At 63.2% G+C, this 15852-nt stretch overlaps 1 protein-coding gene across 3 annotated transcripts in view; it reads left to right on the top strand.

Annotated features, from left to right (window-relative positions):
• The first annotated feature begins 247 nt into the window (after positions 1-247).
• Positions 248-15852, top strand: part of LOC137368911 (sodium-dependent multivitamin transporter-like) — a 77775-nt gene continuing 62170 nt past the window's right edge. For 2 of the 3 annotated variants that reach the window (XM_068029195.1, XM_068029193.1), the window contains exon 1: positions 248-327. The gene's annotated coding sequence lies outside the window, so the exon portion shown is untranslated. Of the gene's footprint in view, positions 328-12846; positions 14229-15852 lie in introns of those variants that run through there. The other variant, XM_068029194.1, reaches the window with a different exon arrangement.

Below are 15852 nucleotides of genomic sequence, written 5' to 3'. Positions count from 1 at the left end.
TTTTGCCATCCATAGTAGATCTAAGGGGAAGATGCAGCTATTTAATAGACTAGTTGTCCAGCCAGACCCCTCCAAAGGGTCAACCACTGGCCTGGACTGGACTGGACTGGACTCGCTGACCGCAGCCCCGCCCCTTCCAATGAAACCCCGCCCCCACCAAAGCCCGCCTCTCCCAGAGCGGGGCGGAAGCGCACGTGCTGGCCGCCATGTTGGTGCGGGGCAGCCACTCCTTACTGTCCTGCCCGCTGATTGGCGGAGCGGGGAGAGTTCGCGCATGTTTGTCATTGAAGCTGTCATGTCCCATGGAAGCCGAAGCGGAGAGCGGGGGTAAGAAAATCCGGGGAGCAGGAGGAAGAAACACCGGGGAGCAGGAGGAAGAAACACCGGGGAGCAGGAGGCGGAGGCGCGGGTTCAGCCGCTACACGCACTGACTGAACGGATCCGATAGTCCCGGGGGAGGGAGGCAGAGAGAGGGACGGAGGGAGGGAGAGTGAGTGAAGGAAAGGAAGGGGGAGAGGGTGAGTGAGTGAAGGAAAGGAAGGGGAAGAGGGTGAGTGAGGGGACGGATGGGGGGAGAGGGTGAGTGAGGGGGACGGATAGGGGGGGAAGAGGGTGAGTGAGGGGACGGAAGGGGGGGAGAGGGTGAGTTGAGGGGACGGATGGGGGAGAGGTGAGTGAGGGGACGGATAGGGGAAGAGGGTGAGTGAGGGGACGGATAGGGGAAGAGGTGAGTGAGGGGACGGATAGGGGAAGAGGGTGAGTGAGGGGACGGATAGGGGGAAGAGGGTGAGTGAGGGGACGGATAGGGGGAAGAGGGTGAGTGAGGGGACGGATAGGGGGAAGAGGGTGAGTGAGGGGACGGATAGGGGGAAGAGGGTGAGTGAGGGGACGGATAGGGGGAAGAGGGTGAGTGAGGGGACGGATGGGGGGAGAGGGTGAGTGAGGGGACGGATGGGGGGAGAGGGTGAGTGAGGGGACGGAAGGGGGGGAGAGGGTGAGTGAGGGGACGGATTGGGGGGAGAGGGTGAGTGAGGGGACGGATAGGGGGGGGAAGAGGGTGAGTGAGGGGACGGAAGGGGGGGAGAGGGTGAGTGAGGGGACGGATAGGGGGAAGAGGGTGAGTGAGGGGACGGATAGGGGGAAGAGGGTGAGTGAGGGGACGGATAGGGGGAAGAGGGTGAGTGAGGGGACGGATAGGGGGAAGAGGGTGAGTGAGGGGACGGATAGGGGAAGAGGGTGAGTGAGGGGACGGATAGGGGGAAGAGGGTGAGTGAGGGACGGATGGGGAGGAGAGGGTGAGTGAGGGGACGGATGGGGGGAGAGGGTGAGTGAGGGGACGGAAGGGGGGGAGAGGGTGAGTGAGGGGACGGAAGGGGGGGAGAGGGTGAGTGAGGGGACGGATGGGGGGAGAGGGTGAGTGAGGGGACGGATGGGGGGAGAGGGTGAGTGAGGGGACGGATGGGGGGAGAGGGTGAGTGAGGGGACGGAAGGGGGGGGAGAGGGTGAGTGAGGGGACGGATGGGGGGAGAGGGTGAGTGAGGGGACGGAAGGGGGGGAGAGGGTGAGTGAGGGGACGGATGGGGGGAGAGGGTGAGTGAGGGGACGGATGGGGGGAGAGGGTGAGTGAGGGACGGATGGGGGGAGAGGGTGAGTGAGGGGACGGATGGGGGGAGAGGGTGAGTGAGGGGACGGATGGGGGAGAGGGTGAGTGAGGGGACGGATGGGGGAGAGGGTGAGTGAGGGGACGGATGGGGGGAGAGGGTGAGTGAGGGGACGGATGGGGGAGAGGGTGAGTGAGGGGACGGATGGGGGGGAGAGGGTGAGTGAGGGGACGGATGGGGGGAGAGGGTGAGTGAGGGGACGGATGGGGGAGAGGGTGAGTGAGGGGACGGAAGGGGGGGAGAGGGTGAGTGAGGGGACGGATGGGGGGAAGAGGGTGAGTGAGGGGACGGATGGGGGGAAGAGGGTGAGTGAGGGGACGGATGGGGGAAGAGGGTGAGTGAGGGGGACGGATGGGGGAGAGGGTGAGTGAGGGGACGGAAGGGGGGAGAGGGTGAGTGAGGGGACGGATGGGGGGAGAGGGTGAGTGAGGGGACGGAAGGGGGGGAGAGGGGTGAGTGAGGGGACGGATGGGGGAGAGGGTGAGTGAGGGGACGGATGGGGGGGAGAGGGTGAGTGAGGGGACGGATGGGGGGAGAGGGTGAGTGAGGGGACGGATGGGGGGAGAGGGTGTGAGCGGGACGGATGGGGGGATGAGAGGGTGAGTGAGGGGACGGATGGGGGGAGAGGGTGACTGATTGAGGGACGGACTGGGGGGAGAGGGTGAGTGAGGGGACGGAAGGGGGGGAGAGGGTGAGCTGAGGGGACGGATGGGGGGAGAGGGTGAGTGAGGGGACGGATGGGGGGAGAGGGTGAGTGAGGGGACGGAAGGGGGGGAGAGGGTGAGTGAGGGGACGGATGGGGGGAAGAGGGTGAGTGAGGGGACGGATGGGGGGAGAGGGTGAGTGAGGGGACGGATGGGGGGAGAGGGTGAGTGAGGGGACGGATGGGGGGAGAGGGTGAGTGAGGGGACGGAAGGGGGGGAGAGGGTGAGTGAGGGGACGGAAGGGGGGGAGAGGGTGAGTGAGGGGACGGATAGGGGGAAGAGGGTGAGTGAGGGGACGGAAGGGGGGAGAGGGTGAGTGAGGGGACGGAAGGGGGGGAGTGGGTGAGTGAGGGGACGGATGGGGGGAAGAGGGTGAGTGAGGGGACGGATAGGGGGAAGAGGGTGAGTGAGGGGACGGATGGGGGGGAAGAGGGTGAGTGAGGGGACGGATAGGGGGAAGACGGTGAGTGAGGGGACGGATAGGGGGGAAGAGGGTGAGTGAGGGGACGGATGGGGCTGAAGAGGGTGAGTGAGGGGACGGATGGGGGGGAAGAGGGTGAGTGAGGGGACGGATGGGGCTGAAGAGGGTGAGTGAGGGGACGGATGGGGGGGAAGAGGGTGAGTGAGGGGACGGATGGGGCTGAAGAGGGTGAGTGAGGGGACGGATGGGGCTGAAGAGGGTGAGTGAGGGGACGGATGGGGGGGAAGAGGGTGAGTGAGGGGACGGATGGGGGGGAAGAGGGTGAGTGAGGGGACGGATGGGGGGGAAGAGGGTGAGTGAGGGGACGGATGGGGGGGGAAGAGGGTGAGTGAGGGGACGGATGGGGGGGGAAGAGGGTGAGTGAGGGGACGGATGGGGGGGAAGAGGGTGAGTGAGGGGACGGATGGGGGGGAAGAGGGTGAGTGAGGGGACGGATGGGGGGGGAAGAGGGTGAGTGAGGGGACGGATGGGGGGGAAGAGGGTGAGTGAGGGGACGGAAGGGGGGAAGAGGGTGAGTGAGGGGACGGAAGGGGGGAGAGGGTGAGTGAGGGGACGGAAGGGGGGGAGAGGGTGAGTGAGGGGACGGATAGGGGGAAGAGGGTGAGTGAGGGGACGGATAGGGGGAAGAGGGTGAGTGAGGGGACGGATGGGGGGGAAGAGGGTGAGTGAGGGGACGGATAGGGGGAAGACGGTGAGTGAGGGGACGGATAGGGGGGAAGAGGGTGAGTGAGGGGACGGATGGGGCTGAAGAGGGTGAGTGAGGGGACGGATGGGGGGGAAGAGGGTGAGTGAGGGGACGGATGGGGCTGAAGAGGGTGAGTGAGGGGACGGATGGGGCTGAAGAGGGTGAGTGAGGGGACGGATGGGGGGGAAGAGGGTGAGTGAGGGGACGGATGGGGGGGAAGAGGGTGAGTGAGGGGACGGATAGGGGGGAAGAGGGTGAGTGAGGGGACGGATGGGGGGGGAAGAGGGTGAGTGAGGGGACGGATGGGGGGGAAGAGGGTGAGTGAGGGGACGGATGGGGGGGGAAGAGGGTGAGTGAGGGGACGGATGGGGGGGAAGAGGGTGAGTGAGGGGATGGAAGGGGGGAAGAGGGTGAGTGAGGGGATGGAAGGGGGAGAGGGTGAGTGGGAGGGAATAGGTTAGGGGATGGAAGGGGGGAAGAGGGTGAGTGAGGGGACGGATTGGGGGGAGAGGGTGAGTGAGGGGACGGATTGGGGGGAGAGGGTGAGTGAGGGGACGGATTGGGGGGAGAGGGTGAGTGAGGGGACGGATTGGGGGGAGAGGGTGAATGAGGGGACGGATTGGGGGGAGAGGGTGAATGAGGGGACGGATTGGAGGGAGAGGGTGAATGAGGGGACGGATTGGGGGGAGAGGGTGAATGAGGGGACGGATTGGGGGGAGAGGGTGAGTGAGGGGACGGATTGGGGGGAGAGGGTGAGTGAGGGGACGGAAGGGGGGGAAGAGGGTGAGTGAGGGGACGGATGGGGGGGAAGAGGGTGAGTGAGGGGACGGATGGGGGGGAAGAGGGTGAGTGAGGGGACGGATGGGGGGGGAAGAGGGTGAGTGAGGCGATGGATGGGGGGGAAGAGGGTGAGTGAGGGGATGGAAGGGGGGAAGAGGGTGAGTGAGGGGATGGAAGGGGGGAAGAGGGTGAGTGAGGGGATGGAAGGGGGAGAGGGTGAGTGGGAGGGAATAGGTTAGGGGATGGAAGGGGGGAAGAGGGTGAGTGAGGGGACGGATTGGGGGGAGAGGGTGAGTGAGGGGACGGATTGGGGGGAGAGGGTGAATGAGGGGACGGATTGGGGGGAGAGGGTGAGTGAGGGGACGGAAGGGGGGGAAGAGGGTGAGTGAGGGGACGGAAGGGGGGGAAGAGGGTGAGTGAGGGGACGGAAGGGGGGGAAGAGGGTGAGTGAGGGGACGGAAGGGGGGGAAGAGGGTGAGTGAGGGGACGGAAGGGGGGGGAAGAGGGTGAGTGAGGGGACGGAAGGGGGGGAAGAGGGTGAGTGAGGGGACGGAAGGGGGGGAAGAGGGTGAGTGAGGGGACGGAAGGGGGTGAGTGAGGGGACGGAAGGGGGGGAAGAGGGTGAGTGAGGGGACGGAAGGGGGGGAAGAGGGTGAGTGAGGGGGCGGAAGTGGGGGTAAGAGGGTGAGTGAGGGGACGGAAGGGGGGGAAGAGGGTGAGTGAGGGGACGGATGGGGCTGAAGAGGGTGAGTGAGGGGACGGATGGGGCTGAAGAGGGTGAGTGAGGGGACGGATGGGGGGGAAGAGGGTGAGTGAGGGGACGGATGGGGGGGAAGAGGGTGAGTGAGGGGACGGATAGGGGGGAAGAGGGTGAGTGAGGGGACGGATGGGGGGGGGAAGAGGGTGAGTGAGGGGACGGATGGGGGGGAAGAGGGTGAGTGAGGGGACGGATGGGGGGGGAAGAGGGTGAGTGAGGGGACGGATGGGGGGGAAGAGGGTGAGTGAGGGGATGGAAGGGGGGAAGAGGGTGAGTGAGGGGATGGAAGGGGGAGAGGGAGTGGGAGGGAATAGGTTAGGGGATGGAAGGGGGGAAGAGGGTGAGTGAGGGGACGGATTGGGGGGAGAGGGTGAGTGAGGGGACGGATTGGGGGGAGAGGGTGAATGAGGGGACGGATTGGGGGGAGAGGGTGAATGAGGGGACGGATTGGGGGGAGAGGGTGAATGAGGGGACGGATTGGGGGGAGAGGGTGAGTGAGGGGACGGATTGGGGGGAGAGGGTGAGTGAGGGGACGGAAGGGGGGGAAGAGGGTGAGTGAGGGGACGGATAGGGGGGAAGAGGGTGAGTGAGGGGACGGATGGGGGGGAAGAGGGTGAGTGAGGGGACGGATGGGGGGGGAAGAGGGTGAGTGAGGCGATGGATGGGGGGGGAAGAGGGTGAGTGAGGGGATGGAAGGGGGGAAGAGGGTGAGTGAGGGGATGGAAGGGGGGAAGAGGGTGAGTGAGGGGATGGAAGGGGGAGAGGGTGAGTGGGAGGGTATAGGTTAGGGGATGGAAGGGGGGAAGAGGGTGAGTGAGGGGACGGATTGGGGGGAGAGGGTGAGTGAGGGGACGGATTGGGGGGAGAGGGTGAATGAGGGGACGGATTGGGGGGAGAGGGTGAGTGAGGGGACGGAAGGGGGGGAAGAGGGTGAGTGAGGGGACGGAAGGGGGGGGAAGAGGGTGAGTGAGGGGACGGAAGGGGGGAAGAGGGTGAGTGAGGGGACGGAAGGGGGGGAAGAGGGTGAGTGAGGGGACGGAAGGGGGGGGAAGAGGGTGAGTGAGGGGACGGAAGGGGGGGAAGAGGGTGAGTGAGGGGACGGAAGGGGGGGAAGAGGGTGAGTGAGGGGACGGAAGGGGGGGAAGAGGGTGAGTGAGGGGACGGAAGGGGGGGGGAAGAGGGTGAGTGAGGGGACGGAAGGGGGGGGGAAGAGGGTGAGTGAGGGGGCGGAAGTGGGGGTAAGAGGGTGAGTGAGGGGACGGAAGGGGGGGAAGAGGGTGAGTGAGGGGACGGAAGGAGGGGAAGAGGGTGAGTGAGGGGACGGAAGGGGGGGAAGAGGGTGAGTGAGGGGACGGAAGGGGGGGAAGAGGGTGAGTGAGGGGACGGAAGGGGGGGGAAGAGGGTGAGTGAGGGGACGGAAGGGGGGGAAGAGGGTGAGTGAGGGGACGGAAGGGGGGGAAGAGGGTGAGTGAGGGGACGGAAGGGGGGAAGAGGGTGAGTGAGGGGACGGAAGGGGGGAAGAGGGTGAGTGAGGGGACGGAAGGGGGGAAGAGGGTGAGTGAGGGGACGGAAGGGGGGAAGAGGGTGAGTGAGGGGACGGAAGGGGGGAAGAGGGTGAGTGAGGGGACGGCAGGGGGGAAGAGGGTGAGTGAGGGGACGGCAGGGGGGAAGAGGGTGAGTGAGCGGACGGAAGGGGGGAGAGGGTGAGTGGGGGGGAAGAGGGTGAGTGAGGGGATGGATGGGGGGGAAGAGGGTGAGAGAGGGGATGGAAGGGGGAAGAGGGTGAGTGAGGGGATGGAAGGGGGGAAGAGGGTGAGTGAGGGGATGGAAGGGGGGAGAGGGTGAGTGGGCGGGAATAGGTTAGGGGATGGAAGGGGGAAAGTGGGTGAGTGAGGGGATGGAAGTGGGGAGAGGGTGAGTGAGGGGATGGAAGTGGGGAGAGGGTGAGTGAGGGGATGGAAGTGGGGAGAGGGTGAGTGGGGGGGAGAGGGTGAGTGGGGGGGAGAGGGTGAGTGGGGGGGAGAGGGTGAGTGAGGGGATGGAAGGGGGGGAGAGGGTGAGTGAGGGGATGGAAGGGGGGGAGAGGGTGAGTGAGGGGATGGAAGGGGGTACCGGGTGAGGGGATGGAAGGGGGAAGAGGGTGAGTGAGGGGATGGAAGGGGGGGAAGAGGGTGAGTGAGGGGACGGGAAGAGGGAGAGGGTGAGGGGACGGAAAGGGGGAGAGGGTGAGAGGGGACGGAAGGGGGGAGAGGGTGAGAGGGGACGGAAGGGGGGAGAGGGTGAGAGGGGACGGAAGGGGGGAGAGGGTGAGAGGGGACGGAAGGGGGGAGAGGGTGAGAGGGGACGGAAGGGGGGAGAGGGTGAGAGGGGACGGAAGGGGGGAGAGGGTGAGAGGGGACGGAAGGGGGGAGAGGGTGAGAGGGGACGGAAGGGGGGAGAGGGTGAGAGGGGACGGAAGGGGGGAGAGGGTGAGAGGGGACGGAAGGGGGGAGAGGGTGAGAGGGGACGGAAGGGGGGAGAGGGTGAGAGGGGACGGAAGGGGTGAGAGGGTGAGAGGGGACGGAAGGGGGGAGAGGGTGAGAGGGGACGGAAGGGGGGAGAGGGTGAGAGGGGACGGAAGGGGGGAGAGGGTGAGAGGGGACGGAAGGGGGGAGAGGGTGAGAGGGGACGGAAGGGGGGAGAGGGTGAGAGGGGACGGAAGGGGGGAGAGGGTGAGAGGGGACGGAAGGGGGGAGAGGGTGAGAGGGGACGGAAGGGGGGAGAGGGTGAGAGGGGACGGAAGGGGGGAGAGGGTGAGCGAGGGGACGGAAGGGGGGAGAGGGTGAGAGGGGACGGAAGGGGGGAGAGGGTGAGAGGGGACGGAAGGGGGGAGAGGGTGAGAGGGGACGGAAGGGGGGAGAGGGTGAGAGGGGACGGAAGGGGGGAGAGGGTGAGAGGGGACGGAAGGGTGAGAGGTGATGGAAGTGGGGGGGAGAGGGTGAGTGAGGGGATGCAAGGGGGGGGGAGAGGGTGAGGGGATGTAAGGGGGGGGAGAGAGGGTGAGGGAATGCAAGGGGGGGGGGAGAGGGTGAGGGAATGCAAGGGGGGGGGGAGAGGGTGAGGGGATGCAAGGGGGGGGGGAGAGGGTGAGGGGATGCAAGGGGGGGGGGAGAGGGTGAGGGGATGCAAGGGGGGGGGGGAGAGGGTGAGGGGATGCAAGGGGGGGGGGGAGAGGGTGAGGGGATGCAAGGGGGGGAGAGGGTGAGGGGATGGAAGGGGGGAAGAGGGTGAGCGAGGTGATGGAAGGGGGGAGAGGGTGAGCGAGGGGATGGAAGGGGGGAGAGGGTGAGCGAGGGGATGGAAGGGGGGAGAGGGTGAGCGAGGGGATGGAAGGGGGGAGAGGGTGAGCGAGGGGATGGAAGGGGGGAGAGGGTGAGCGAGGGGATGGAAGGGGGGAGAGGGTGAGCGAGGGGATGGAAGGGGGGAGAGGGGGAGCGAGGGGATGGAAGGGGGGAGAGGGGGAGCGAGGGGATGGAAGGGGGGAGAGGGTGAGCGAGGGGATGGAAGGGAGGAAGAGGGTGAGCGAGGGGATGGAAGGGGGGAGAGGGTGAGCGAGGGGATGGAAGGGGGGAGAGGGTGAGCGAGGGGATGGAAGGGGGGAGAGGGTGAGCGAGGGGATGGAAGGGGGGAGAGGGTGAGCGAGGGGATGGAAGGGGGGAGAGGGTGAGCGAGGGGATGGAAGGGGGGAGAGGGTGAGCGAGGGGATGGAAGGGGGGAGAGGGTGAGCGAGGGGATGGAAGGGGGGAGAGGGTGAGCGAGGGGATGGAAGGGGGGAGAGGGTGAGCGAGGGGATGGAAGGGGGGAGAGGGTGAGCGAGGGGATGGAAGGGGGGAGAGGGTGAGCGAGGGGATGGAAGGGGGGAGAGGGTGAGCGAGGGGATGGAAGGGGGGAGAGGGTGAGCGAGGGGATGGAAGGGGGGGCGAGGGTGAGCGAGGGGATGGAAGGGGGGGCGAGGGTGAGCGAGGGGATTGAAGGGGGGGCGAGGGTGAGCGAGGGGATTGAAGGGGGGGCGAGGGTGAGCGAGGGGATTGAAGGGGGGGCGAGGGTGAGCGAGGGGATTGAAGGGGGGGCGAGGGTGAGCGAGGGGATTGAAGGGGGGGCGAGGGTGAGCGAGGGGATTGAAGGGGGGGCGAGGGTGAGCGAGGGGATTGAAGGGGGGGCGAGGGTGAGCGAGGGGATTGAAGGGGGGGCGAGGGTGAGCGAGGGGATTGAAGGGGGGGCGAGGGTGAGCGAGGGGATTGAAGGGGGGGCGAGGGTGAGCGAGGGGATTGAAGGGGGGGCGAGGGTGAGCGAGGGGATTGAAGTGGGGGGGCGAGGGTGAGCGAGGGGATTGAAGTGGGGGGGGCGAGGGTGAGCGAGGGGATTGAAGTGGGGGGGGCGAGGGTGAGCGAGGGGATTGAAGTGGGGGGGGCGAGGGTGAGCGAGGGGATTGAAGTGGGGGGGCGAGGGTGAGCGAGGGGATTGAAGTGGGGGGGCGAGGGTGAGCGAGGGGATTGAAGTGGGGGGGCGAGGGTGAGCGAGGGGATTGAAGTGGGGGGGCGAGGGTGAGCGAGGGGATTGAAGTGGGGGGGCGAGGGTGAGCGAGGGGATTGAAGTGAGGGGGGCGAGGGTGAGCGAGGGGATTGAAGTGGGGGGGCGAGGGTGAGCGAGGGGATTGAAGTGGGGGGGCGAGGGTGAGCGAGGGGATTGAAGTGGGGGGGCGAGGGTGAGCGAGGGGATTGAAGTGGGGGGGCGAGGGTGAGCGAGGGGATTGAAGTGGGGGGGCGAGGGTGAGCGAGGGGATTGAAGTGGTGGGGCGAGGGTGAGCGAGGGGATTGAAGTGGGGGGGCGAGGGTGAGCGAGGGGATTGAAGTGGGGGGGCGAGGGTGAGCGAGGGGATTGAAGTGGGGGGGCGAGGGTGAGCGAGGGGATTGAAGTGGGGGGGCGAGGGTGAGCGAGGGGATTGAAGTGGGGGGGCGAGGGTGAGCGAGGGGATTGAAGTGGGGGGGCGAGGGTGAGCGAGGGGATTGAAGTGGGGGGGCGAGGGTGAGCGAGGGGATTGAAGTGGGGGGGCGAGGGTGAGCGAGGGGATTGAAGTGGGGGGGCGAGGGTGAGCGAGGGGATTGAAGTGGGGGGGCGAGGGTGAGCGAGGGGATTGAAGTGGGGGGGCGAGGGTGAGCGAGGGGATTGAAGTGGGGGGGCGAGGGAGAGCGAGGGGATTGAAGTGGGGGGGCGAGGGAGAGCGAGGGGATTGAAGTGGGGGGGCGAGGGTGAGCGAGGGGATTGAAGTGGGTGGAGAGGGTGAGCGAGGGGATTGAAGTGGGTGGAGAGGGTGAGCGAGGGGATTGAAGTGGGTGGAGAGGGTGATCGAGGGGATTGAAGGGGGGGGAAGAGGGTGATTGAGGGGATGGAAGGGGGGGAGAGGGTGAGTGAGGGGAGGGAATGGGGGAAGAGGGTGAGCGAGGGGATGGAAGGGGGGGGAAGAGGGTGAGCGAGGGGACGGAAGGGGGGAGAGGGTGAGCGAGGGGACGGAAGGGGGGAGAGGGTGAGCGAGGGGACGGAAGGGGGGAGAGGGTGAGCGAGGGGACGGAAGGGGGGAGAGGGTGAGCGAGGGGACGGAAGGGGGGAGAGGGTGAGCGAGGGGACGGAAGGGGGGAGAGGGTGAGCGAGGGGACGGAAGGGGGGAGAGGGTGAGCGAGGGGACGGAAGGGGGGAGAGGGTGAGCGAGGGGACGGAAGGGGGGAGAGGGTGAGCGAGGGGACGGAAGGGGGGAGAGGGTGAGCGAGGGGACGGAAGGGGGGAGAGGGTGAGCGAGGGGACGGAAGGGGGGAGAGGGTGAGCGAGGGGACGGAAGGGGGGAGAGGGTGAGCGAGGGGACGGAAGGGGGGAGAGGGTGAGCGAGGGGACGGAAGGGGGGAGAGGGTGAGCGAGGGGACGGAAGGGGGGGCGAGGGTGAGCGAGGGGACGGAAGGGGGGAGAGGGTGAGCGAGGGGACGGAAGGGGGGAGAGGGTGAGCGAGGGGACGGAAGGGGGGAGAGGGTGAGCGAGGGGACGGAAGGGGGGAGAGGGTGAGCGAGGGGACGGAAGGGGGGAGAGGGTGAGCGAGGGGACGGAAGGGGGGAGAGGGTGAGCGAGGGGACGGAAGGGGGGAGAGGGTGAGCGAGGGGACGGAAGGGGGGAGAGGGTGAGCGAGGGGATTGAAGTGGGGGGGCGAGGGTGAGCGAGGGGATTGAAGTGGGGGGGCGAGGGAGAGCGAGGGGATTGAAGTGGGGGGGCGAGGGTGAGCGAGGGGATTGAAGTGGGTGGAGAGGGTGAGCGAGGGGATTGAAGTGGGTGGAGAGGGTGATTGAGGGGATGGAAGGGGGGGAGAGGGTGAGTGAGGGGAGGGAATGGGGGAAGAGGGTGAGTGAGGGGATGGAAGGGGGGAGAGAGGGTGAGTGAGGGGATGGAAGGGGGGGGAAGAGGGTGAGTGAGGGGATGGAAGGGGGGTTAGAGGGTGCGTGACGGGATGGAAGGGGGGGGAGAGGGTGAGTGAGGGGATGGAAGGTGGGGGAGAGGGTGAGTGGGAGGGAGGGGGGGAGACAGAGTGCGAGCGGGTGAGGGAGCGGGGGAGGGGGCGAGGTAGCGTGAGGGAGGGGGGAGAGGGCGAGGGCGCGTGAGGGACGGGGCGAGGGAGGGGGGAGGGAGCGGCGGGGAGGGGGGAGAGGGAGCGGGAGGGAGTGAGTGTGTGAGTGCGAGCGAGGGAGCGGGAGGGAGTGAGTGAGGGCGAGGGAGCGGGAGGGAGTGAGTGAGGGCGAGGGAGCGGGAGGGAGTGAGTGAGTGCGAGCGGGCGAGGGAGCGGGAGTGAGTGCGAGCGGGCGAGGGAGCGGGAGGGAGTGAGTGCGAGGGAGCGGGAGGGAGTGAGTGCGAGGGAGCGGGAGGGAGTGAGTGCGAGGGAGCGGGAGGGAGTGAGTGCGAGGGAGCGGGAGGGAGTGAGTGCGGGCGGAGGGAGAGTGCGGGAGGGAGTGCGTGCGAGCAGAGGGAGGGAGTGCGAGCGGGGGGAGAGGGGGGCAGGGAGTGCGAGCGGAGGGAGTGGGGGGCAGGGAGTGCGAGCGGAGGGAGTGGGGAGATTGAGGGAGTCCGAGTGGAGGGAGGGAGGAGGAATGGAGTGAGCGGGTGGGGGGAGAGAGAGTGCTAGCAGAGTGAGAGTGCGAGCAGAGGGAGGGGAGAGAGTAAGTGGAGGGGTAGGAAGGAAGGCAGTGAGAGTGTGGGGGGATCAAACAGATAATGGGAGAGAGATAGAGGGGGGGAGTGGGGAGGGATGAGGAGAGGGGTAAGGGGACGGGGTGTGGAGGAGTGGAGTGGAAGGAAGGGGAGGGAAATGGAGGGAGGGAGAGAATGGGGAGGGTTGGGGAGGGGAATGGAGGGAGAGAGGGGAGGGTTGTGGAGGGGAATGGAGGGAGGGAGAGAGGGGAGGGTTGGGGAGGGGAATGGAGGGAGGGAGAGAGGGGAGGGGAATGGAGGGAGAGGGGGGTTCGGGAAGAGAGAGAGAATGGGGAGGGTTGGGGAGGGGAATGGAGGGAGGGAGAGAGGGGAATGGAGGGAGGGAGAGAGGGGAATGGAGGGAGGGAGAGAGGGGAATGGAGGGAGGGAGAGACGGGAGGGTTATGGAGGGGAATGGAGGGAGGGAGAAAATGGGGAGGGGAATGGAGGGAGGGAGAAAATGGGGAGGGGAATGGAGGGAGAGAGGGGGTTTCGGGGAGAGAGAGAATGGGGAGGGTGGCTTTTCTGGCTGCAAATAACCAGTCTAGCGTGACTGCGCACCGGAGACAGGCAGTCGGTCACAGAGCCCAGAGGCAGGACATACAGCTCAGTTTCGTGCAGTTAATGAGAACACAACTGGAGACAGATCAACAGATCAAAGAGCAGCAAGGAAGCAGCAGCTGCCTTGCCCTGTGGTCACGAGTACACTCCCACGTATTTCCACAATGCTGCTTGGAAATCCACAGTGGTATTGGTGTTCTAAGACTCAGAACTGGGGGCATGCAGATAATATTGTTAGTGGTTATTCTATGAAGCAGAAATATTATTGCCTGGAGAGTGGGGAGAATGTGGAACTCACTGCCACAAGGTGTAGTTGAGGAAAGTAGTACAGATCCATTAAAGGGAAGTTAGGAAGACATGAAGGAGAAAGGAAGAGAAGGATATGTTGATGGGGTGAGATGAAGTAGGAATGGGAGGGGGCTTGTGTAGAACAGGACCACTGACACAGACCAGTTGGACTGAATAGCCTGTTTCTGTGCTGCAAATTCTATGCAATCCAAAATCAGCCAGTATGATACTTACAAATGATAAGAACTTAGGAATTGCTGGATGCTCAAGTTGAGAATGTAAGTTGTGAGGAGGATGCAAGGAGGCTTCAAGGGGATTTAGACAGGTTAAGTGAATGGGCAGGAACACGGTAGATGGAATATAATGTGAATAAGTGTGAAGTGATCCACTTTGGTAGGAAAAACAGAAAGGCAGAGTATTTCTTAAATGGTGAGGGGTTGGGAAGTGTTGACATCCAAAGGGACCTGGGTGTTCTTGTTTGAGTCAGTAAAAGCTAGGCTGCAGGTGCAGCAAGCAATTAAGACAAATGGTATGTTGACCTTCATTGCAAGGGGATTTGAGTACAGGAGTAAAGAGGTCTTGCTGCAATTCTATAAAACCTTGGTGAGAGGTTATGTTGCAGCTGTATAAGGTACTGGTGAGGCCGCACCTGGAGTACTGTGTGCAGTTTTGGTCTCCTTACTTGAGAAAGGATATACTGGCACTGGAGAGGGTGCAGAGGAGGTTCACTAGGTTGATTCCGGAGTTGAGGGGGTTGGTTTATGAGGAGAGACTGAGTAGATTGGGATTATATTCATTGGAATTCAGAAGAATGAGGGGGGATCTTATAGAAACACATAAAATCATGAAGGGAATAGATAAGATGCAAGTAGGGAGGATGTTTCCGCTGGCAGGTGAAGCTAGGATAAGAGGGCATAGCCTCAAGATTAGAGGGAGCAGATTTAGGACTGAATTAAGAAGGAACTTCTTCACCCAGAGGGTTGTTAATCTATGGAATTCCTTGTCCAGTGAAGTAGTTGACGCTTCTCCAGTAAACGTCTTTAAAGCTAAGGTAGATATCTTTTTGAACAATAAAGGAATTAAGGGATACGGTGGGAGCGCGGGTAAGTGGATCTGAGTCCACGAAAAGATCAGCCATGATCTTATTGAATGGCGGAGCAGGCTCGAGGGGCCGGACGGCCTACTCCTGCTCCTAGTTCTTATGATCTTATGAGACCGTACCTGGAGGGGTGTGTACAATTTTGGTCTCTTTATCTAAGGAAGGATGGACTGGTCATAGTCATTCACCAGATGAATCCCTGGATTGTCTTATGAGGAGAGATTGGGGAAACTGGGCCTGTATTCCCTAGCGTTTCGAAGAATGGGAGGTGATCTCACTGAAACTTACAAAATTCTTACAGGGTGTGACAGGGTAGATGTGGATAGGATGTTTCAGTCTCTGAATAATGGATAGGTCATTTAAGGCTGAGATGAAGAGGAATTTCTTCGCTCAGAGGGTGGTGAATCTTTGGCATCCTCTACTCCAGAGGGCTGTGGAGGCTCAGTCATTGAGTATGCTCAAGATAGAAATCCTTAGATATCTGGATAATAATGACATCAAGGGATATGGGGATAGTGTGGGGAAAGTGGCATTGAGCAGCCATAATCTAATTGAATGGCGGAGCAGGCGTGATGGGCTGAATGGCCTACTCGTCCAATGTTCAAGGTGCATCTAGTTCACCACCTACCATCCTGATAATGCATGATAGAAAGATCATGGAGTTGCTGATTTATCATAGCAATCCATCTCTATCAATTAGTCTTTAACAGACATAAAACGAGGAAACTGCCCTCAGTGGTGGAGAGCTCTGGGAATCCCAGGACTAGGGTCACACCACGTGAACTGCAGCGGTTCAAGAAGGCAGCTCACCGCCATGTTCAGAAGGGCAATTCCGGCCTTGCCAGCAGCGCTCGCATCCCGTGAATGAATAAAAACAAACTTGTTTCTACTGAGAATGCTACAGTTATACAGTCGTATCTTGAAGGAGAATAACAGTCAAAAACACTATGTGTGGTATAAACACTCCTGCTACACCGAGCATTTCCGTGATCAGTTTGTGTGAGGGCAGGGTCGGTTCAGTTGTGCAGAGATGTAGAGCTTGATCCCGACGTGATTGCACACAGCCTGACCAGGACCAGGACATTGCTGTCACTGAGGCAGGCCGCAAGTTCTTCTTACCCAGCCTCCCAGTTAATATGAAGAAAATAATCTGATTTTAATTGAGAAAAAACTTGCATTTATGTAGCACCTTTCGCAGCCTCAGGACTTTCCAACGTGCTTCATAGCTCATAAAATACTTCACTGTTGTAGGAAGTGCAGCCAATCAGCGCACAGCAAGCTCCCACAAACAGCAATGAGATAAGTACCAGACAGTCATTAGTCTGTTTTAGCATTGTTGAGGGATAAACATTGGAAGTATACTGGGGAGAACTCCTCAACTCCTTTTTAAAAATGTGCCATGGGATCTTTAACATCTCATCCGAAAGATGGTGCCTCCAATAATGCAGCACACTCTCAATACCGCACTGGAGTGTCAGCCTGGGCTGTGGGACTCGAGTCTCAAGTGGGACTTGAATCTTCAACCTTCTGACTCGGAGGTGACAGTGCTACCCACAGAGTCATGGCTGATAACGTT

This window comes from Heterodontus francisci, chromosome 4 (genome assembly GCF_036365525.1).
Source record: "Heterodontus francisci isolate sHetFra1 chromosome 4, sHetFra1.hap1, whole genome shotgun sequence".
Lineage (NCBI taxonomy): Eukaryota > Metazoa > Chordata > Chondrichthyes > Heterodontiformes > Heterodontidae > Heterodontus > Heterodontus francisci.
The sequence above is the reverse complement of the archived record's forward strand: the minus strand, read 5'-3'. Positions and strand labels throughout refer to the sequence as shown.